This window comes from Panthera leo, chromosome B3 (genome assembly GCF_018350215.1).
Source record: "Panthera leo isolate Ple1 chromosome B3, P.leo_Ple1_pat1.1, whole genome shotgun sequence".
Lineage (NCBI taxonomy): Eukaryota > Metazoa > Chordata > Mammalia > Carnivora > Felidae > Panthera > Panthera leo.
The window spans coordinates 111,681,360-111,703,496 of NC_056684.1; the positions used below are offsets into that span (position 1 = coordinate 111,681,360).

Sequence of the window (22,137 nt, forward strand, 5' to 3'; positions counted from 1 at the left end):
ATTATAGCATGTGTTTGATGTTGATGGGAATGACCTGGTGGAGAACAGGGATTCCTGCAGGAGTAAAATGCCAGAATAGGGATCCAGGCCCTGGGAAAGGAGACAGCAAGGATGAGTTCAGAGGTCAGCAGGTTGGAACATACACTGGGGGGATGTGGGTGTGTCCTATGGAAATAACAGTAACCACCAGGAACACACACATGGCATTCGACACTTTACAGAGAAGTGCCCCTTCATCGCCTCACGGAGATAGTTTTATTTCACGCACAAAGACAATTGTATCTCAAAGAAGGTAAGTAACTTGTGTCTGGTCACCCATTGGTAGGGTCAGAGTCAGATGGCAGGTTTTTGGGACCAGCTTCAGAGAGAGAACCAATCATGGAAGTTTTGGTCAGTTGATTTTCTCAGTCCATGGGGGTGATTCCTGCTTAGGACAACTGGAGATTACCTGAAGTAAGTCAGGCCTGCATGGCAGGTAGAGCTGTGAAAAATCAAGGTGAAAGATATCTTGTTGTCTTGTGAACTGAAGAGGTAAGACAACATATATTAGCCAGGCTAGAGGTATGTAGAAAAGACAGATAAAACGAGGAAGAAAAAGCTAGAAAATTCTAATAAGGACAAGATTTTATACCTGAACATTATCTATTTGTATAGGGTTTGTTTCCAGAGATCTCACCCACTCTAACAAAGTCTCTGGTGCTTGGGCTCCAAATGTTACCTCGATCATGTTGCAATGGTTCCAAGGCCCCCACCCATGCTGAAACTTGGCTACCATCGCCATTTTATATGGGATGCTTACATATGCCCACAGAACAGTCTGTCAGCTTTGGAATTCCTGCTTCTGCCTTGCTCTTTTCAGGCTCCAGTCCCTACTTGTGCATAGCCACAACAATGCTGTGTCCCTCCCCATGGCTTCTACCACTTGTGTCCACTGCAGGATGCCCTAGTTGGGCCAGGGACTGGCTTCTCTTCCTGGCCTTGGGTAGGTGATTGGTGTAGGGTCCTGTGCAGAATCAGGGAGAACATCTTACTGCCCAACCTGGGCCACATTCCTTGTGGTGGTGTGGGGCCCAGAGCTTCGGTGTTTCATAACCTTCTGTGAGTCCCTGGCTTCACCCCTAACTCTGTCTTCCACAGAGACAGTTTTTCCATTTTTGACCTCATTTTCCATTTTTGAGTCAAGCCCAGGTCAAAGGAATGAACAAGGAATGGATGCTACACCTTTTCACCACCTGTTCTTCTTTCCTTCTCATCACCAGCCCCCAACCCAAACCCCTCCTTTCTTACCATTTGAATCAAGGTTATCAACATCTGGGGAAGAAGTAGAGGCACTCTGCATGCCAACAACTCTGAACCCCACATCAGCTCCAATCTGCTTCCTCTGTCCTCTCCCTTGCTAACCAAGGGCTGACCGGCTGCAGGTGCCTCTTCAGAGTGAGAGAACAGGAGGGGAAGAAGGGAGAGCCTAGTGATTGGTGGAGAATATCTCACCATCCTCTTCAAGCCTCTTCTATGAGGGGGCCAAAGATTTCCCTAGGTCTGTTTATGCAGAACCAGTGAACAAAGAAAAACAGGTTCCACTGGGCTCTCTGTACCTTACTAGGGAGCAGATTGCTGATACTGACTTCCTTTTAGGCTGTAGGGTGTAAGGGCAAGGATTATGTTTTGTTCAACCTGGCAGAGTGCTTCAGACAGACAGACAGACAGACAGACAGAAACACTCAAGTAAACTGCACACAACTTGAGGGCAACAAATGTGCCTGATACTTTTGTTACTCCCACAGAGCCCCAGGAATATTAGTCTCCTATTAAAATCTCATCATATGGGGTGATGAGCCAAGGTGGCTCAGTCGGTTAAGTGTCCGATTCTTGACTTCAGCTCAGTCACAACCTCACAGTTTTGTGGGTTTGAGCCCTGCATCAGACTCTGCACACTGACAGCCCAGAGCCTGCTTGGGATTCTCTCTCTCCCTCTCTCTCTGCCCCTCCCCCACTCACACTCTGTCTCTCTTAAAATAAACTTTAATAAATAAACAAATAAATAAATAAAATAAATGCTCATCATATGCCTACTGACTACATTGAGAAGCAATTCAAGTATCAGGCCAAGAGTGCAGGCATGGGAAACAGAAGAGCTGGCTTCCGGTTCTGGCTCTGCTCTATGACCCTGAGCAAATCCCTCCACCTCCTTGACCCCCATTTTTCATCTTTCTGAATAAAGAACACCACTGGCATGTCACAGGACTCCGTGAGATGAAATAGTGCATGTGGAATTCCTGACTACACTAGACTTGAAGTACTGGACAAAGAGAAGGCATTCTTACACTGCTCTTTCCTCTCTCCTACCACAAGGCACACAAGCACATTGTAGAAAACCTTGAAATCGATGAGCCAGACCCTTCCGCGTAGAGGGGACACGTCTACGGTTTCAAGGCTGTTAGCAAAACAACAAAGAAAAACACAGAAAGAGGAAGCCACTTCTATGCACTCTGGAAGACAGACAAGGGGCGCTTAGTAGAGAAGCTCAGGAACCCAGACAGAAAACTCATCCCCAAGTCCAGGGTCACTCGGTGACCCAGAGTCAGGGCTAACTGGGCAGCAAATGAGTGGCAACAAGAGACTTTAAGGAGACATTGGCAGTTTCTACTTTTCCTGCAACCAGATATGTTGGAAATAAAGCCTCATTTGGGGTCTCCCCCAAGTTAATGAGACTGAGCTCACAGTTCATTGACTTGCTTCACAGAATTTATTTTATGAGTCTCTCTAATCCACACTTTTCCTCTTCGCTTTGGGACTCAACCAAGGGAAACTTGAGAAATCCCACTGGCTTATTTATACTTACCATGAGGCCTCAGACGCAGCGTGCATTCAATCAACAGAATTATTATTCCATCCTAAGAGAGAAAACATTATTTTGGAGATGATTTTAATTCACATACGTATACACACACATGCCCACATATACACTCACGTGTGTGTGTGTGTGTGTGTGTGTGTGTGTGCATGTGTTTGTCTGTCTGTCTGTCTGTCTGCCTGTCTGAATGCTCAAGTTACAGTTGTAAATTTCCCCCAGGTACTGGGCTTCCTGTTAAACCTAGAATCCAGATGAATTTTACAGGGGAAGTCTCTCCCCAACTGAAGTCAAAATTTCTCCAACTGGCTCAGGAGAGAAAGAGAAAGATCTTGAACAACTGTTCTTTTTCAAGACTATGTCCCCAAGCAAAAACCAGACCTCAGAGGGAACACCTACATCCACACTCAGGGAAAGGGGTCCTAGGCCTGGGTTTTCAGCCACAGTGAAGATTCTGATGTCCCAAATGTCGTGTGGGAGGCGTGGATGATGGACATGTGCATTGATGACCAAGGTCGTCCCCTACCCTCTGCCCCACTTGGGACATAGAGCTTCAAGAACGGCTGACATTAAATTTCCTCCTGGCTCAGTGAAACAGGGACTTAGGGTCAAATTAGGTAAATCAGAGATTATAAAAGTAAGAATTGTGCACTCTGAGTTTATGGATAAGATCCATTATCAATTCTGATGGGAAAATGATTTATTACCTAAATGAACACAGTTGGTTTGCTAGATTCAATCTTTGCAAAACAGTGTCTATGGAGCAAAATCAAAGTGGTTTTTTAGAAAGGAGAGAGTCCTTGGCAGCAAAGACATTGGAAATTGAGTTTGTGCCATAATCTACGGGCACACAGCACTCTCTCCTCACTGGCCTTCCTTGCTGTTTCCTGGACACCCATGAGAGAACCTGCCTGGGCATACTGCTCTCAGGCTTTTGGGGGCAGAGCTGACTTGCTCTGCTTCAGATCAGCTTTTCATCATGTCAGTTACTTCATCACCTGCCCAGGAAAGCAATCTAAAAAGGGTGTGCCCAACTAGAAAGACAGGGTAAGCAGAGTGCATATTTAGTCAGGGTCTTTGGGCTGTGAAGAACAGAGGCCCATTCATGTTAGTTTGCATTTTGGGAATCATAAGGACATGCATGAGAGCAGAGGGGTGCCATGAAATCTAGAAACATCTGCATACCAGGCCTCGAGCAAATACAGGAACCTACTTCAGACATTCTCAGCCAAGGAATTTTATCAATCCCTACTGTGAACTCCACCGCTAACATTCACAAAGGTCCCTTCTAACTCTGCTTCTGTGTCCCCAGGAGCCACGTCAGCCTCTGCTCTAGCAACTCCCCTCTACCTCCTAACTTGTATGCTCATGGTCAGTACGTCCTCCTGGACTCTTCTATATCATACCTGTGTCCTGCCTTCTCTCAAGGCGCTGGTCTATCTCTGCTTCTCCTACAAACTAACCAATTCTGTCCCTAATTCCAGTCCGGATTTCTAAGGAAGACTCATGATATCCCTGTTTGGCAGAGCTTCCATGTCATGTGATGTCAGAGGCCACCAGCAGCCAGGCTATGGATTTCCTAATCCACACATCAGACACCTTCTACTGGCCTGATTGGTTTAAGCCACAGCAGTGAGGTTCCACTACAGAGACCTCAGCCACTATTTGCATAATCACAAAGCAGTGCATGAGAATTTCTTACTATGAGGCTGCGGTCATGGCAGGCTTTTCGAAACTTAGCCTATTTGGAACAATTAGGATGTCAGAGAGCCATTGTCAATTAGCTGAGCGTAGTTTTGTGTTATCTCTTGGGTTGTATTAAATAAACCGTTTTTTAAACCCTAATTTACAGAAGCTCGTCTTCTCCATTTTAAGCAAGTTCACCATAGACATTTGACCAACTTTCCATTTTATTTTTTTTAATGTTTATTTATTTTTGAGAGAGAGAGAGAGAGAGAGCATGAGCAGGGGTGGGGGACAGGGCGGAGGCAGAGAGAGGGGAACATAGGATCTGAAGTGGGCTCTGTGCAGACAGCAGTAAGCCCGATGTGGGGCTTGAACTCATGAATGGCGAGATTATGAGCTGAGCTGAAGTTGGACACTTAACTGACTGAGCCACCCAGGTACCCAACCCACTTTCTACTTTAAAATAGAAGATACAGGCAGGCAGAAAAGGGGGCTTAGATGCCTGACAAGAGTCCCAGTTCAAGGGCCTCCTATTCAGCATGTCAGGAGCTTCTCAGTGTCCCTCAATGGGGACATGGCTCCTCCCTCATAACAAAGGCTCATGTTTCTAGGACAGTTCTGAAAAAAACCCACCCAAGAAGGACTGTCTTTGCCACTCATTTCATTCCACTGTCTCATCCACCGGCAAACAGAGCAAGGACCTGGGTCTGAAGCTGTCACCTGCCTTAACACAAGATACGTGCCCCAACAGGCATCCTCTGGCACCCCACTCTCGGGTGCTGGCTCAGCAGAGCAGGTCATCTTGGTCACTGGCAGCTGAGAGGTTGCCTCTGTGGCCTCTAGGGGCCTGTGGATGGGAACTGCTGCCTCCAACCCCATGTCCCCAGCAAGGGCCACTTGAGTGGAGCGTAAAGAGGCTGCTGCAATCAAACAAGCCAGCAAAACGAGCGCACTCGTGCTCGGTGGTGCATCAGGAAATTGGCCTTCTTTGCTTTTAACAGGTCATTTCTCCAGCAGTGTTATGATTACCAAAGACAATCAGGGCAGTTGGAAACCTGGAATATTTGTACCCTTTATTCTGTTTGGGCCTCAAGCACCAAACATATTAAGTCCATGCCCTGGAGGGCCCCTCCCCTTCAGAGAAAATGTTTAGTAATTGAAAGGCACTCATTAATTGTTTCCAATTCCCCAGTCAATATTCTAACAATTAACATGATTATTTACTACTTAGTGATGTGCTGAAGATATTACAGTCTTTCTTCTACCTCCTTCTGTTTTCCATCAGGAATGAGTAGCAACATTCAACTATTCATAATATCTGCTGGCAGTCAGTATAGTTTTAAATAATATACATATACATCTATTTTTTTGTGGTGCCATCAACTTTTGGCAGTATTTCTTGACCACCACCTACCACTCTGAGGATCTTACTGTTCCTAACCTACTTCTCTTGTTTTCTTACCCATACTTCTGTTGTTATCCATATTTGCTTTTACATCAAACTATGTAAATTGTGTTTACAGGGTGAGTCTAAAGTTAACAAGCCAATAAGTACCTTTTTTGTTGTAATTACTATCTAAATATTAATCACTACAGAGCCAAATGGTATCATATAATTATTTTTCTTTCTCTGTAGGTAAAATATCATGACCCTTGGGACATTTGGAAAAGAATGTTGTTAGTGTCAAGGTCAAATAGATGATTTGTCCTGACACTCAGCCAATGCTCCAATTAGGTCACAATATAATAAACATTTACATGTCACCCATGACTTTGTTATAAAACTATTTTTTCCAAGATATCTAATTGCCTTTTGTTTTTCTTGTTGAAAGAAGATAATAAACTGTTAAAATATCCTCAATTTTTTTCTGCCTCTCAATGTTAGTGTTTCATGGAATCCCTATTTTATCCAAAGACAACCTCCAAGGGCCTTCTCTCCCTGCAGATCAGTTGTTCTCCAGGCCTGATGCAGTTGCCATGCTAGGACTTTCCTTTACCACACTGTCCAGTTAGAACACTCTTCCTTACTCATGGCTTTCTTTCTCCCTGCTTTTGCTAGACTTACTCCCTTATTTTGCCAAGTAGATATTTTCTGAGTCCCTGTGTATCTAAAAAGGTATTTCACTGCCCTACCCACCCCACCCCCACACACTTGATTGACAGTTTGGTAGGATGCAAAATTCTAGATCAAATTAAACACAGTTCAAAATAATTTTCCCTTAGAACTTCGTGGCATGAACTTACCATCCAGTGTTGTTGATGCCACTGATTTTTGTTTCAAAGCAGGCTAATTGATTTGCTAGTTTGCTTCACCCTGAAAACTTTGAGGGTCTTCTCTTTATTCTGACCTTTCTGAGTTTGGTCAAATTATTTATGTGTGGATCTTTTTCCTTTTATACTGCTCAGCAGTTGATGAGCCCTGTCAGACTGAAGACTTGTACTTGTCTTCAACTCTTAGAAATTTTCCTCACGATTAAAAAAAAAAAATACCACCCTGTATTTTATAGTTTAAATTCTGGAACTACTACTGGTCATGTGTTGAATTCTGGATTGATTTTTCCTTTTCATTTTTTTCCCCTCATGTTTTCTGCCTACCTTTTAGCTCTATAGTTTGGAATATTGCTTTGTTTTTATTGTGAACACTTGCTACTAATTTTTAAAGTTTTTAGCATGATTTTTTTACTACAAGAGTTCATTCTTTGACCATTTATTATATTATTCACCCTATTCTTGTCTTGGATACAATGTCTTCTCAGTTGTCTATGAAGGCATAATCGGATTTTTTAAAGTTATCGTTTCCTGAAATAGCTCCTCCAGAGTCCATTATAATTATTTTGGTCCTTCTTTTACATACTGCTCTTCTTCCTCTTGTTTACTACTCATTCATATTCTACAATAAGAAACAAGGCTGATTATTCTAAGTAGTTGGTGATAAAATGAAGGAAAATTTCAGATTTTCATGTTTGTGGGCCCTACTCTCAGGTTCCTAAGGAAGCTACACTCTAGCATTTACTAAGGTCAAAGTTACTTGGCAAAAATTCAAAGCATGGGGTCTATTTATGCCCCCAGAACACATTATACATCTTCTTTTGTTTTAAAAAAAAAAACAATAATAACCAGAAAGAAGCATTCCAAACATAAAGATAAGAAAAAATTTTAAAAACTGCTTGATTCCCATGATATTAAAGTCATACAACCTCGAACATATTAAAAACACAAGATAAAGTCTGCAACTTTCTGGAATGTCCTTCATCATGGTGGTTGGTAACTCTTTTAAATATTTTTTAAGTTTATTTATTTATTTTGAGAGTGAGCTTGGGCAGGGAAGGGGCAGAGATAGAAAGAATCCCAAAGAGGATCCACACTGTCAGCACAGAGCCCAACACGGGACTCAAACTCAAAAACCATGAAATCATGATCTGAGCCAAAATCAAGAGTCAGATGTTTAACCAATGGAGTCACCCAGGTGCCCTGGTGATTTTTAACTCTTTATGTGAAAGGAAAACAAACAAACAAAAAAAACCTCTGTACCAAATGTTCTTTCCCTCAAGCACTGTCTTCCTTATGAAGATTGTGTATCCTAGGCAGCTGTCCTAACTTGGGCTCAAGTAAACTCTTTTCTTTTTCCTTCAAAATTAAAAAAAAAATTTAAACATTTATTTATTTGTGAGAGATAGAAAGAGTCAGAGCATGAGTGGGATAGGGGCAGAGAGAGAGAGGGAGACAGAATCCGAAGCAGGCTCCAGGCTCTGAGCTGTCAGCACAGAGCCCGACACAGGGCTCAAACTCACGAACCGTGGGATCATGACCTGAGCTGAAGTCGGATGCTTAATGAACTGAGGCACCCAGGCGCCCCTTTCCTTAAAAATTTTTAAAAAGTCTTCTTCATTTTGCATTGATATTGGTATGATTTCTTTCTGCTACTTTATAGGACTATATAATTATTTTCCCAACAGACCTCTGTCCTGAATTGTAAGGCTGATGGTAACTGTTGTGTATCTGAATAGGATATATTTAATAGAAGGCTTTTCTTTAGGGTGATCAGTGAGGAATAAGCTACCTAAATTCCAGAAGAAAAAATGCTTGGTTCTGGGGCAGCAATAATCCCCAAGAGTCCTCACTCTCTGTAGGTTGCTTGTTCTCTTTATTTAGAGAAAGAGCAGAGTTCTCAGTTTGGGTTTGTTTTGCTTTTTGTTTAAGTTTTTGTTTATTTGCTTTTTAGTCTTGGTGCAAATTCAAGCTACTAGTTGTTCTATAAAGGGAGGCCAAAGAGAAGGGGAGTAGGGGGTGGACTTCTCTCAGCTTCAATCAGTCCTTCTCTCTGCAGCTCCCTCTCACCACTGCCCTCCATATGTATTAACTCAGAGTCCAGAACCTCTTCAAGGTTTTATGGGATCAGCTTCCACCTCTCCTCAAGCCCCGTGGTAGCTTTCTCTGCTTCACTCACCAATCAACACATTCCAATCTTCCCTATTCCGAGAATTTCTTGAAATCATTTATTTATTCACCAGTGATTTCTCCTTCCACACTCTTTACCATCATAAATCTATTCCTTTTTGTGTTTCTCTAAATCCTGAATTTCAGCTGGGACTCAGGGAATAAAGGGAGTCCATGAGTGAGTAGTTTTCACACCCTAAATCAGAAGCCCCCAACCCTTCCTTTGGGTGTTTAGACAAGGGGAGAGGGGAGCAGTATTTCCCCTCCCCCAGAGCCAGAGCAGGGGCATCAGTGGACATTGCCCATGGAGGACAGTTGTACCAAACAGAATGGCTCTCTCACAAGAGTCATGAGCCACAGAGGCTATGTGTCAGCAGGGCAAAGAGGACAGACTAGAAGCCCTTGAGAGACAATGGTGAGTCAATTGTCTGAATCAGACAACTGTGAGTCTGTGAGTCAATTGTCTGCAGAATCTGATAAATAATTAGGGGTCACTTTAAGAGGGTAGAAAAGAAGGGGTTAATTTCTAAAACTGGGCAAGCAGAAGTTCATTTCAACATATGTTGGGGATAAGAAAGGAAGTGTGTAACCTTATATTATAGCCTGAGTTGCTCTTTATAAATTTGCTTCCACAGAAGTGTTAGTAAAGTTCAAGTAAAGATCAATTTTTTACAATATAGAAGTTCACCTCCAGGGACAATTTTTGTTTGGCACAAGTAATTTGCCTGTTATATAATGTTTGACCCAAAGTGAGGCTAGGATCTTAATATTTATTAAGATTCTAATACATGTTATGAATGTTACATATCTTATTTCATTCAATACTCACAAGAACTCCATGAGATTCACTCATTCCTTCAATCAAGTAAATTTAATGAGAAGCCTACGTATGTATGTCCTGTGCTTGGATGGGGAGTACAATGGTGTATGAAAACCATTGTATCATTGGCCACCACCACTGGCTCACTGTGTTTCCAGTCTAGTGGAGGATGCATACTTAATTAAATAATTACCTAGTTATAAATGTAAAATTATAACTACAAGTTCTATAAAGTACTATGTGATGTCTATCAGAATGCACAAATGAGAAACCTGACCTTTAATGAGAGAGGACCAAGCAAGGCATCTCTAAGAAAATGACACTTGATCTGAAAACAAACAAACAAACAAACAAACAAAACAGAGTTAACCAGTTGAAAAGGAGGAAGAGGCTATTCTGAGTAGAATACATAACATGCAAAGGCGCTGGGGTGGAGCGAACATGGCATTTTTAGGTGTATGAAAGAAGAACCATTTGGCAACCACTCTAGTAATAATTATTTCATGCAGTAATCATCATTGGATTCTAATATCAGATGAAATGTTTGATAAGGAACAGGTCTACCTAGTCTCAAAGTATCTCTCATAAGATTTTTTTATTACAAAGGGAAAAATAGTAACATTTCAATGGAGGAACTTGATAGACATCACTTTAACTAAATGACCAAAGTTAATATCACATCAGCAGTAACAGAATACACTGATATCACATGCCTCCTGACATAATGCACTAAGAACACTAAGCGACTTCTATGATATTCCTCCCCCAAATGTATAACCTGTATCTAATTATGAGGAACCATCAGGTAACCCAAAATGAGAGACATTCTAAAGCAGGACTCTAAAAACACCAGTGTCATAAAAGACAAAGAGAGACTGAGGAAGTATTCCAGATTAAGGAGTTGGAAGAGAAATGGAATTTATGTAGAATGTGTGATCTTGAATACTTGAGAAGAAAACATTATTTGCTTTAGCTATAAGTGACATTAATGGGATAACTAGTGAAATTTGAAAGAGGTTTGTAAATTAGAAAACAGGATGATATTTAATTTTTTTTGATGCCCTAAAAAGTACAGAAGAATATAGAAAGAATGATAAATATAGTAAAATGTAACATTAGAGGAATATGCATGAAGGGTAAACAAGAATTCTTTGTACTATTTTTGCAGTCTTACTTTAAGTCTGAAATTATGTCAGCGTAAAAGATTAAAACAACAGGGGCACCTGGCTGGCTTAGTAGAGCAGGCAACTCTTGATCTTGGGGCTGTGAGTTCAAGCCCCATGTTAGGCCTAGAGCTTACTTAAAAAAAAAAAGTTAAAACAGCAAAAATATGTGACAGGAGACCCTGACAAGTGGAGCTCAATGAACAAAGAATGTGAGACCACATGCAGTCCTTGATAATTGTGTTAAGATGTTGGTCTTTATCCTGAAAGTGATGGGAAGCCACTGAAAGGCATAGGCAGGTAAATGATATGATCACATCAGCATTTTGTAAAGATCAATCTGGTTTCAGGGCAGAGGAGGAGACTGTAGAGGACCAGAATAATTCATTATAGGGAGGTCAGTTAGATGGGAATGTCATGGTAAAGTGCAACAGAGTGGTGGCAGTGGGCTGGAACACAGCGGGATGGATTAAAGAGCTACTTGGTGGTTGACACTGACAGTGGTTGGGATGGGTTGGAAGCAGGAGAGCAGGGTGAGCAGAGAGGGTGGGAGGAACTGAAATGAACTCCCCGGTTTCTGGTTTACACAATTGGATCGGTGACAGAGACCTTCTCTCAGATCGGGAAGATGGGAAGACCGGGTTCAGGGAAGTCAGGAGTTTAGTTGTGGGTGTGTTGAGGTTCAGTTCCCTCTGGGACACCTAGGTACAGCTGTCAGGCAGGCAGCTGCACCTATACAGGTTTGGAATGGAGGGTAAGGATGAGGCTGAGCTCCCTGAGAGAGCAGGGAGCAGGTACAGAGAGGAGAGTGAGCAGGGCCGGGGGTGGGGGCGCGCCTTGAACACCTCTGTCTGGTGTATCTGTCTGTGTTCTTTCCCTCTTCCATAGGTGACAAATAAGTCTTACAACTGGTAAGTGACAGAAGAAGGACTGAAGTGGAGTCTGACTTCCAACCTGTGCCTTCCCCAGTAAGTTCTCAAAAAAGTGCAAGATGTAGCCTTGCTTTTGGTCTTTTTCCAATTTTATGTAAAATCAGCCTGAAGAAATCAAAATGTGCTAAGAAAGAGGCGACACGGAAGAAGAGATTTCCATACCCTCCTGTGTCTGGATGCCCAGTTAACAAGGTTGTTGTTTTTTGTTTGTTTGTTTTGCTTTGTTTTGTTTGTTTGTTTTTTTCACCACTTAGGAAAAATAAAAAGCCAGGATTTCCCGAACAGGTTTCAAAGTTTGCTTCAAGTTTACCTTCAGAAGCACATTGGAAAGGTGTTCTCCTTTTTAAGTGAATCCTTTGGTGTAAAGAGTAAGAAAAATCTATCCCAGCTTTGGGCACACATTTTGGTGGCTAGGCTTCACTGAGATGCTTCCTCCCTGAACTTTAACATTTGTCTCTTGTCAACATGTAAGAAATGGAGAGAATTGGAGCCAGAAGCAGCCAGCTTAGCTAGGACCCAACATAAACCTGTAGTAATCCTACTTCTTCCTCTACTTCCTCATCTCAGGCCACAGCTGTATAGTTGGAGTGAGGAATTTCACGTATTATTTAGAGATTTCGTGTGTTACCCAGAAATTTCATGTCTAGGATTCCATTGACCTTTTCTCAGTAAAGCAAAGCAAACTCACAACTGTCCTTTGGACATCTCACGAGGAAGTCTATGATAACTCCTGATTTATGAGGTTGGCTGCCAGTGAATCCCTAGGATGGGATGGTGGAATGTGAGAGACCAGCCCTAGAACCCAGTGAACAGAAGTGTCTAGAGTGACGGACTAAAGATAAGAAGCACAATGATATGAGGCACTGAGATAAGTCAGAAGCCCACCTGGGTTTTTAGACAGTTTTTAACCTTCATAAGAACGTTCCCACATCTATTTGATCTTTCACTGTGCTTTACCAACAGCAAGTACCTGCATATCCATACTTTAGTGTAGTTCTGACCCGAGGTCCAGGACATCTTGCCTAAACTCACAGTTATCTTCTGAAGGAGCAGTGTATTTCTTCGACAAGCAGATAAATCCAGTGTTCATATATGCTGTTAACATAAGGGGAAGCTGGGTGAAAGGTAGACAGAAACTCCATGTACCACTTTTGTGACTTTTCTGTATGTCTAAAATTATTCCAAAATAAAAAGTTTTTTTTAAAAGATGGCATTCCACTATATTCTGGTTTCTATCATTTCTGATGAAAGGAGAATGACAATTCACATCATTTTTCTTCTGTTATGTCACTTTTATGATACGTCATTTCTCTGGCTGTTTTCAATATTTTTTCTTTATTTTTGGTGTTAGGAATTTGTCTTTGATGCACCTCGGCATAACCTTTTTGTATTTAACCTTGGTGTCCCTCTTCTTTCTGGGACTGTGCTTATATAGATTTCACAGTGAGATTTCTTTCTTTTAACTTATTGCAAAAATATTTTCCTTCATTGACAATATTTATAATGGCCATTTATCTTTAAATCTTTGTATGCTAACTCCAAGGATTGATCTGAAATTTCTCTGGGTTTTATTCTGTTTTCTCTCTTTTAAGACTGGGGAACATTTCTTGGTTCTTCACATGTCCAGTAATTTTGAATTGAATTAACCTTGTTAGTGCTATATTGTAGGGATATTGGATTCATTTTTTATTCCTTCAAAGAATGCTGATGTTTTGTTTTAGTGGTCAGTGAAATTGAGTGGACTTAAACTGTGAACTCTGTCTCTTGGACTCAAATCTCACATCTGAGGCACTGGCTTTCTCTGTGGTGCTTGGAGTGCGTCCCTGACGTGCATGGCTCATAGACCAACCACAAACTTGGGCAGAGTTTATACACAGAATTTGGGGCTCCTATGCTCTCCTTTCTCACTCTCCAGTCATTGTGGATCTGTGTCCTCTGATTCTTTGGGACAGAAAGACAGAAGGACAGATCTTGTATCAGAGTTTTGTCATCTCATACACACTAACTTCAGTCTGCCATCAGGCTAAAAGTTATTAAAATGGGGATTTCCTCCTTATTTGTCCCTTCTTGAAGGTTTTACCTCCCCTCAGACTTTGCCTTGCCCCCTTCTAGAAGATTGTAGTTATTTTCTGTGGGATGGTGGGATCCAGTAGGAGCCTAATCAGGCATGCTCTTGGTTGCTGCTTCCTGATTGATTCTTGTCTCTCTAGGCCAGTGCCACTTACTACTTAGCAAATGCATCAAAGAGAAGCAACTCAGACTCTTGGGCTGATTTCTCTGCACTTCCCTTTGCAGCAACATCTTCAAGCCCTTGCTTACTCAGTACCCTTGAACTTCAACTATCATTTCTCAAGCACCATAACACAGCTGAAAACTGCTCAACCTCTCTCTCTTCACAGGTGCCTTTTCTCTTACCCTCAGTCCCTCTTCCCAGACCACTCAGAAATTGGCAAATGCCCCAGTTAAAAATTAGCACAGATTGTCCAGCTTACCTTGATGAGTTTCCCTTCTCTCCTGGCCATCCTGTCCTGGCTGCTTTAGTAGCCACCCTCCCCCCCCCCCCCCCCACCCAAGTCTCAAACATGGAATTTTGTTTTGTTATTATTCATGTTTTCTGGTTACTCACAACAGTAGGTTTGGTCTTCCATGTGCTAGCTTGCCAGGAATGGAAATGGAACGTGAGCATCCAAGTTTTTAAAATTAACCTACATGATTCACGTAAGCGTATGGCAACAATAAGGCAATTTGGGTAAAATATTTATATAAGGCAAAAGTAGTTGTAAAAGTCAGAGTTTTAAAGGTGTAATTCAAGTCAGTGAACTCCATGAAGCATAGTGGATAAGAGCATTTGCTTTGCAGTAGCCAGATCTTCACTCAAATCCTACTCTGCTGGCTCCTAGACAAATTACTTAAGTTCAGGTTTTTCACCTATAAAAGGCAGATAATAGTTCTTACCTCCTCCTAACTAATAGTAGTACCTTAATAGTAATTATGAGAGAACGAAATGAATTACTATTTATAAAACCCTTAGTATAAATATCCATGAGGTATAGATACACTATATATATCCATACACACACACACACACACACACACACACACACACACACACAAGAATACATACTTAGATAGATAGAGGATAGACAAATAGAACAGTAATGCAAACAATACAAAATTGTATGGATGAAAAAGAAGAGAATGCAAAAGCCACAGTATATTATGTATGTATTAGTTTCCTATTGCTGTTATAATGCATTACCACAAACTCAGTGGCTTAAAAAATGCAAATTTATTATCTTACAGTTCTGCAAGTCAGAAGTCCAAAATAGGTTGACAGAACTGTGTTCCTTCTAAAAGCTCTGGGAGAAAACCCCTGCTTTGCCTTTTTTAGATTCTGGAGGCTACCTGTATTCTCTGACATGGGGTCCCACACCCACTTCTGGATGTTGGCCTCCACTTCTGTTGTTGCAGCTCCTTCTCTGACTCTGACACACTTTCTTCCCTCTTCTAAGGGCCTGTGTGATTACACTGGACCCACCCATATACTCCAGGATAATCTTTTTTTTTTTTTTTTAGAAGAGAATGTTTTTTTAAATTTTTTTTTTAATGTTTATTTATTTTTGAGAGAGAGACAGAATGCGAGTGGGTTGGGGCAGAGAGAGAGGGAGACACAGAATCCGAAGCAGGCTCCAGGCTCCAAGCTATCAGCACAGAGCCTGACGCGGGGCTTGAACTCATGAGCTGTGAGATCATCGCCTGAGCTGAAGTCAGATGTTCAACCGACGGAACCACCCAGGCGCCCCACAAGGATAATCTTCTCATCTCGAGATCCTTAATTTAAGGACATCTGCAAAATTCCTATTATCATGTAAGGAAACATACTCACAAATTTTGGGGACTAGCATGTGGAAATTTGGGGAGGGGAACATTATTCCACAATATACTACAATGTACCACTGCTATGAATTTAATGCCATTCTTCTTACAACTGAGCTAAGAGTAATCAGATACACTGGCTTTTAGATGACTTTGAGCATCTACTTAAGTTTCATCTTTATCATTGTTAATATGGTCTAAAATCCTTTTAAAAATGGCTTTTTAAACTTCAAGGTAGCTACACATCAGATTCTGAATTGCAAGAGGCAATCATGTCTTAGAGCCATCATTTCAGATATCATTCCTATCAGTTACCCAGGCTTTGCTCTTGACTGAATGGTTTTGAAAGAATTCCTATTGTCCTGCAAGTGTTGGAGAGATGATAAAATAAGAATCATTTGGCCATTACCTCCCTACTTTTTCTAAAAGTGCTGGATAGCTCATTTTTTTCCAGGTAATTTTTTTTTCTCGGACAGACATCTTGGGGTCAAGCAATCAACCACTCTGGTAATTATGCTATTATCTTTTCCTTGCTAGTCTATCCCCCTTTCTATGCTACCCTCTTCCTTCTATACATGCATCCTCTTCCCCAGGGGTCCCATTAGCCCTTTGCCCACTTGAAACACCATTGTAACAGCTATCTTCCTTTACCATCATTATCCAAGGACTTATAGCCTCTTCCTTTATAATATAAGTGCACTGGACAGGTAAACTAACCGTTGTAACCATCTGTCACAAAATCAGAGTGGATTAATTCAATAAATGCTATATCACCCTCATATCACATTCCAATGCAGGTTGGTAGGATGTGTGGGGGAGCCCTATGTTTTACACAGTTATTCAGGCACCCAGGCTCCTTCCACCTTGAGGACTTATGCTCCTCTGACTCTGTGGAGATAATAGTTGGAGAAAGAGAGAGAAGGTTCACACATGGGAGGGTTTCATGGACCAGTTCTAGAAGTGGCATATGTCACTTCTGCCCCACATCTGACTAGTCAGACTCTAGTCATTTGGCCACACATAATTAATTGCAAGAGAGTCTGGGAAAAGAGTCCCCAGGAGGGAAAGAAAAATATTTGGTGAACAAGTAGCCAGTTTATACAACAACAAATATTATACTATGTTGTATAGTAGAATATATGACAGAGGATATCATATAATGATATCAATGATATAAATATTGTATATCATCTATATTCCTGGGTAGATTTTGATATCTTTTAGGATAAAGAGTTTATATCACTTTTTCTGCAGCAGTATCTAACACAGTAGTTGCCCAATAAATGTTTGATGAATGAATCATAGTGTATTGAAGCTAAGAGTCCATGGAGATTTTCTAATCTAAACCCTTCATTTTAAATGTGACGAATCAGAAATCTAGAGATGCTAAGCACTTTGCCCATGTTCACTGGCAGGGCCGGGACCCATTTATCTCACATCCCAGATCAAATGAGACAATCTTTTAAACCAACTTATCTTGTTTCCCAGACCAAATGAGACTCTCTTTTTAACCGACTTATCAGAACTCACACATCTAAACAAGTATTATTTGCCCCTAAGAACTCTCCTTGGGAGTTTTTATACCAGTCAAATACTATTGCCATTTGAAAAATTTATGGAGCTTCTTCGTAGGAATTACTTTCATAGCCTATGACATTTTCTTTAGAATTCCATTAATAGTAGCTGATAAATATTCATCCTTTAAGGATACATTTTATTTTGAGAAACCCAAGTTGTTTGGAGCCCATTTTTATAGATAAAGGTAAGTAGAGGTGATCTGGTCATGTGATACTGGAAAATAAATACAGGTCTTGACCCCAAAAATGGTAAAAGACTGTGTGCCATTTTGTGACAGGCTCTCCTGTATGATTTGCCAACGAGCTTGGAGAGAACTGCAGAAGAGGAGATGTGTGGGCATTTTGAGCAATGGCATCATTGTTGAAAGCAGTGCATGGAGTCCTAAGGCGATGAGTGTGAACAGAACAGTGGCCTGAAATGTACATTCTAATTTGTGTGACACGCCCCCCCCATGTCAGAAATACCTGTGTTGCCAAATGCCCATGTTAACTCTTCTAGCACCTTTAATATTCTACTAGGAAACTTAGATAATTTTTAGTCCATCCTAGATCCTTATTCAGAAATCTGCCACAAGATGTGAGGAGAAAGGATTGATAGAAGAATGGGGATGGGCACCTGGATGGCTCAGTCTGTTAGGCACCTGACTCTTGATTTTTGGCTCAGGTCATGATCTAGTGGTTCGTGGGTTTGAGTCCTATGTCAGGCTCAGACCTGGTGGTGCAGACCCTGCTTGAGATTCTCTCTCTCTCTCTCTCTCTCAAAGTAAATAAATAAACTTAAAAAAAAAAAAAAAAGAAGAATGGGGGAAATGATTTCTAGATAAAACAGAAGTTGGTAACCTGATCCACTCTTGTCATGGGAAATACTCAGAAAAATATAAAAACAAAAGACTGCAAAATGCTAGCAAGTTGACTATGCACTCCAGTCAACCCTCCAGTTCAGGAGCTGAGAGGATTCTAAAAGCAGTCACATGCCCAGGGAAGATGTAAGAAGGAAACTGTTGCCCTCTCCATCAATGAGCCCCAGATCAGAGAGAACTTTCCTCCTTAGGGATGATAAACAAACAACCAAGAAGTAACAGGACCTTCAAGGAGAGTTTGCAACACAAAATAGAGCCCTGCTCCAGTGAAAAGCATCCAGGGCTCTGCCTCAATTACACTACGTTAAGCTGGGGAAGAAGGAAGTCAGAGTTCAGAATCGTTGCTTTTGTTTTGTGCACTATATAAAAATGTTAGCATCAGTCTTATTCCTTTCCACTCACACCTGCCTTGTTTTGAGTAGCTTCCCAGCATTTCCCTGAATGATCCAATTTAAAGACTTTTTCAGTTGCATAATTACACTCTTTTGGTAAATTTTGAGCAAGGGCCTGCGCGGAACAGAACTGTTGGGTGCGTACTTCCGGGGCAAGTGCTGTTACAGTAAAGGGGATCTTTTCTAAAGTAAACATTCATTTTGGGAAATAGAAACAGGCGAACAGGTGGCCGTGACATAATTATCCAACAATTCAACAAAGACCCCAACCTAGAAAGTCTTCCGCTGGCCTCCTCCGCCCACACAACCACACATAACAAGAAAGCACCATGGTTCCATGTCCCGGCCACCGTTTCCTCAGGCTGAGCTCTAATGTCTCTTGGAAGCGGTGCTGACGAGAAAAGGGAGGCATGGGCATACGCCGATGGACAGCCTGTCCAACCACAACCCCATGGCCCGACCTGTCCTTCTGCCTCACCCCAACAGCTGATCCTCTTGAAACATGTTTCCCCTTAGACCTTTAGATCATACCTAGCTGAGGAAGTGCTGAGCCTGGCTGCACACTCCTGAAAGGGCAGTAAGTCACAGACACCACGACTGGGCCTTTCACTTTTCACCTCCCCGAAATCACCTCCAGATTAAATGGTCCTCAGTGAACAGTCAAAAGCTGACTCCTCTATCTGCCGGTCCTGTGGCTCCACCTGGGATGAGGGGCCCAGCTGTGCTCTTTTCTGCCTCTCACATCTTCAGAAGTAACAAAGCCTCAGCAGTTGGAAGTTAGCTGTCAATGTTGCTGATGAGGCAGCAGGAAAATTAGAAACCATTTCCCAGCCGATAGCTGTGTTGGACCCAACAAATGCTAACTGGAGCAAAAAGTTGTGGCTGCACACTTAAGTTAGCAGCCAGGACCAAGGCTTGAGGAGCCGGCACATTGACTGAGAAAGGGGCATTTTAAAATAGTCATTATGTTGCCCCAAACTCCTACTTTAAAGGAGGCTTCTCTGATAATTGAGGGTTGTTTAAAATCTGATCTCCTCTGTTAAAACAAAACAAACAACTTAGAAATGCATCAAGCAGATTCCCTAGAGACCAATATAACCCAGAAAATGTAATAATGCAAAGCCTAGGCAGCTGAGTTTTTATTTGTGCCTAGCTTCAGAAAGCCAGACCCCTAAGGGTTCTGAACCCAAGGTTCATTTATTCTTAATAAGCTCAGTTCCAGGGGTGCTGTCAGCCTCCAGCTAATGACACCACCACCAGCAGCTGGGGTAGCTGGATTCCAAAGAAGAGGGAGAATCTAATTGAGATAAGAAATATAAGCATGACTCATGTCAGCATTCGTTAATGTCCAGACCCCACATCTTCTGGTTTTTGTTTTTTTGTTTTTTTTTTTTTTTTTTTTTTAACGTTTATTTTTGAGACAGAGAGAGACAGAGCATGAACGGGGGAGGGTCACAGAGAGAGGGAGACACAGAATCTGAAGCAGGCTCCAGGCTCTGAGCCGTCGGCACAGAGCCCGACGCGGGGCTCGAACTCACGGACCGTGAGATCATGACCTGAGCCAAAGTCGGCCGCTTAACCGACTGAGCCACCCAGGCGCCCCCACATCTTCTGTTTTTAACAGCTCATTCAGCAGGAATTCTCCAGCTCCCTAAGAGAGAGCACTTCTTGGTGCTAATCAAGATCGCACTGGAGACAGAGGCAGCAATGGGCCTCTCAGTCCCCCGTCCACCGATCTAGTCCCATAGCTGCTTGGAAAAGCTGGTCACCAAACACAGAGGGGGTCTGTCCAGGGTTACACTCCAAACTGGCTGTCTCCTGGTCACGAGAGTCTTCAACCTAGATAATACATCATGAACTCACATTTCATTCCCTTCCCAGGGATGTGTTTCCTTCCTAATGTATCCAATGCTGCTAGAGCCTTGTGGAATGAAGGATCTGGGGGAACAACTTAGATGTTACTCTAGTCAGCTTGGTCTTGGAAAGCAACTGTCCTAACACAGGCCTTACTCAGATCACCTTCCCTGGGCTGCCAGACTCAGTAACTCGAGTGATCCTCCCTATCCTCTTGGTCAGCCCGATCGGTAAGAAAAGCAAGGCATTTCCAAAATTGTGTCAGCAAAGGAACAAAGAGAAGTTAACTGGCCCACAAGGGAATTGTTCTAGATTGGCCTGGGTTGTGTTTCCCTAACAGAACATGAAGAAGGGTTTCCTATCTGAGGATATGCTAAAACAGACAGAGGGATATTCTTGGTAGAAATACCAGGATAGAAATGCTAAATCTAGGAGGCTTCTCTGATTTCTGTTCCCACCTATGTTCAGTCTAGTCCAAGTTCAGAGCTATATGCTCCAGGAAGACCTGGAGTTTTGCTTTTCATTGATCTCGGGATTTTGTAGCTTGACTCACAGATTCAAATCTCTTGTTTGGACATCTCCTTGGGTCTGGGTCTGCAGAACCACTGCCTATCCAACATGTCCACTTAAACATTTCAAATGATCATTGAATTTAACCCAGCCTCAGTGAAATTTGTGATATTTTCTCCAAACCAGGCTCTCTTCCTATGACATCTCCATGGGTATCCCCATCAGCCTCAGAGTAAATTTAGACAGAAATGAGCACTTGTCTTTGGCATATTCCTCTCCATCACCAGCCTTCACATCCGATTGATCATGGAGTCCTGTCTAGTTATTTCCCAAATGACTCTCAAATATGCCCCCCTCTCCATCTCTCCAGCCACTCTCTCTCTAGCCCAAGAATCTCTCTCTCCCAGTCTTCTGCCAATGACTCCTCTTTGGTCTTCCTACTTTCACCCTTGCCCCTCTGCCTGCAATTCTCCACACAGTATCCAGAATGACCTCATCGTAATACAAATCTGATATGACATTACCATATTTATATCATCCACTTGCTTCCCATGGTTCTCAGGACAAACGTAAAATCCCTAGCATGGCTTGTAAGACTTTCCATAGCCCAGCTCCTACCTCCCTTTCCAGCACCTCTTTCTGCTCTCTAAACACATCAGCTTTTCTTCAGTTCCTCACGGGTGCCATGAGGTACCCTACCGCAAGAGCTTTACACTTAGAGCTCACTCTCCCTGAAGTGCTCTTCTCCTTCTGCTTCATGGCCACTTCTTGAGGGACTCCTCTCTGACCTCCTGACCAGGGCAGTTCTCCTGTTACATGCTGTCATGAGTCTCATGTACCTTCCTTTCAAAGCCTTACCACAGTTATTTGTTGTTGTTGTTTTTGTTTGTATGATTTTTTTTCTTTTAAATACAATTTATTGTCAAATTGGTTTCCATAAGACACCCGGTGCTCATCCCACCAAGTGCCCTCTTCCATGCCCATCACCCACCTTCCCCTCTCCCCCACACCATCAATCCTCAGTTTGTTCCCAGTCCTTAAGAGTCTCTTATGGTTTGTTTGTATGATTAGTTGATTAATGTCTCTCTCTTCCAGCTTGCTGTAAGCTCTGTGAAGTCCATTTCTGCTCATTAGGTGTCTCCTATACAATGATGCATAGTTGTTACTCAAAAATCATTG

General features: G+C 42.2%; 1 long non-coding RNA gene across 1 annotated transcript in view; it reads right to left on the reverse strand.

The window, feature by feature from the left end:
* Nucleotides 1-248: 248 nt before the first annotated feature.
* LOC122221369 overlaps nucleotides 249-22,137 on the reverse strand; it is a 79,578-nt gene continuing 57,689 nt past the window's right edge. Inside the window, exons 3-5 of the long non-coding RNA XR_006203171.1 lie at nucleotides 12,860-12,984; nucleotides 2,843-2,894; nucleotides 249-481 (exon numbers count right to left, since the gene is read on the reverse strand). This is a non-coding gene — a long non-coding RNA (uncharacterized LOC122221369). The remainder of the gene's footprint in view (nucleotides 482-2,842; nucleotides 2,895-12,859; nucleotides 12,985-22,137) is intronic.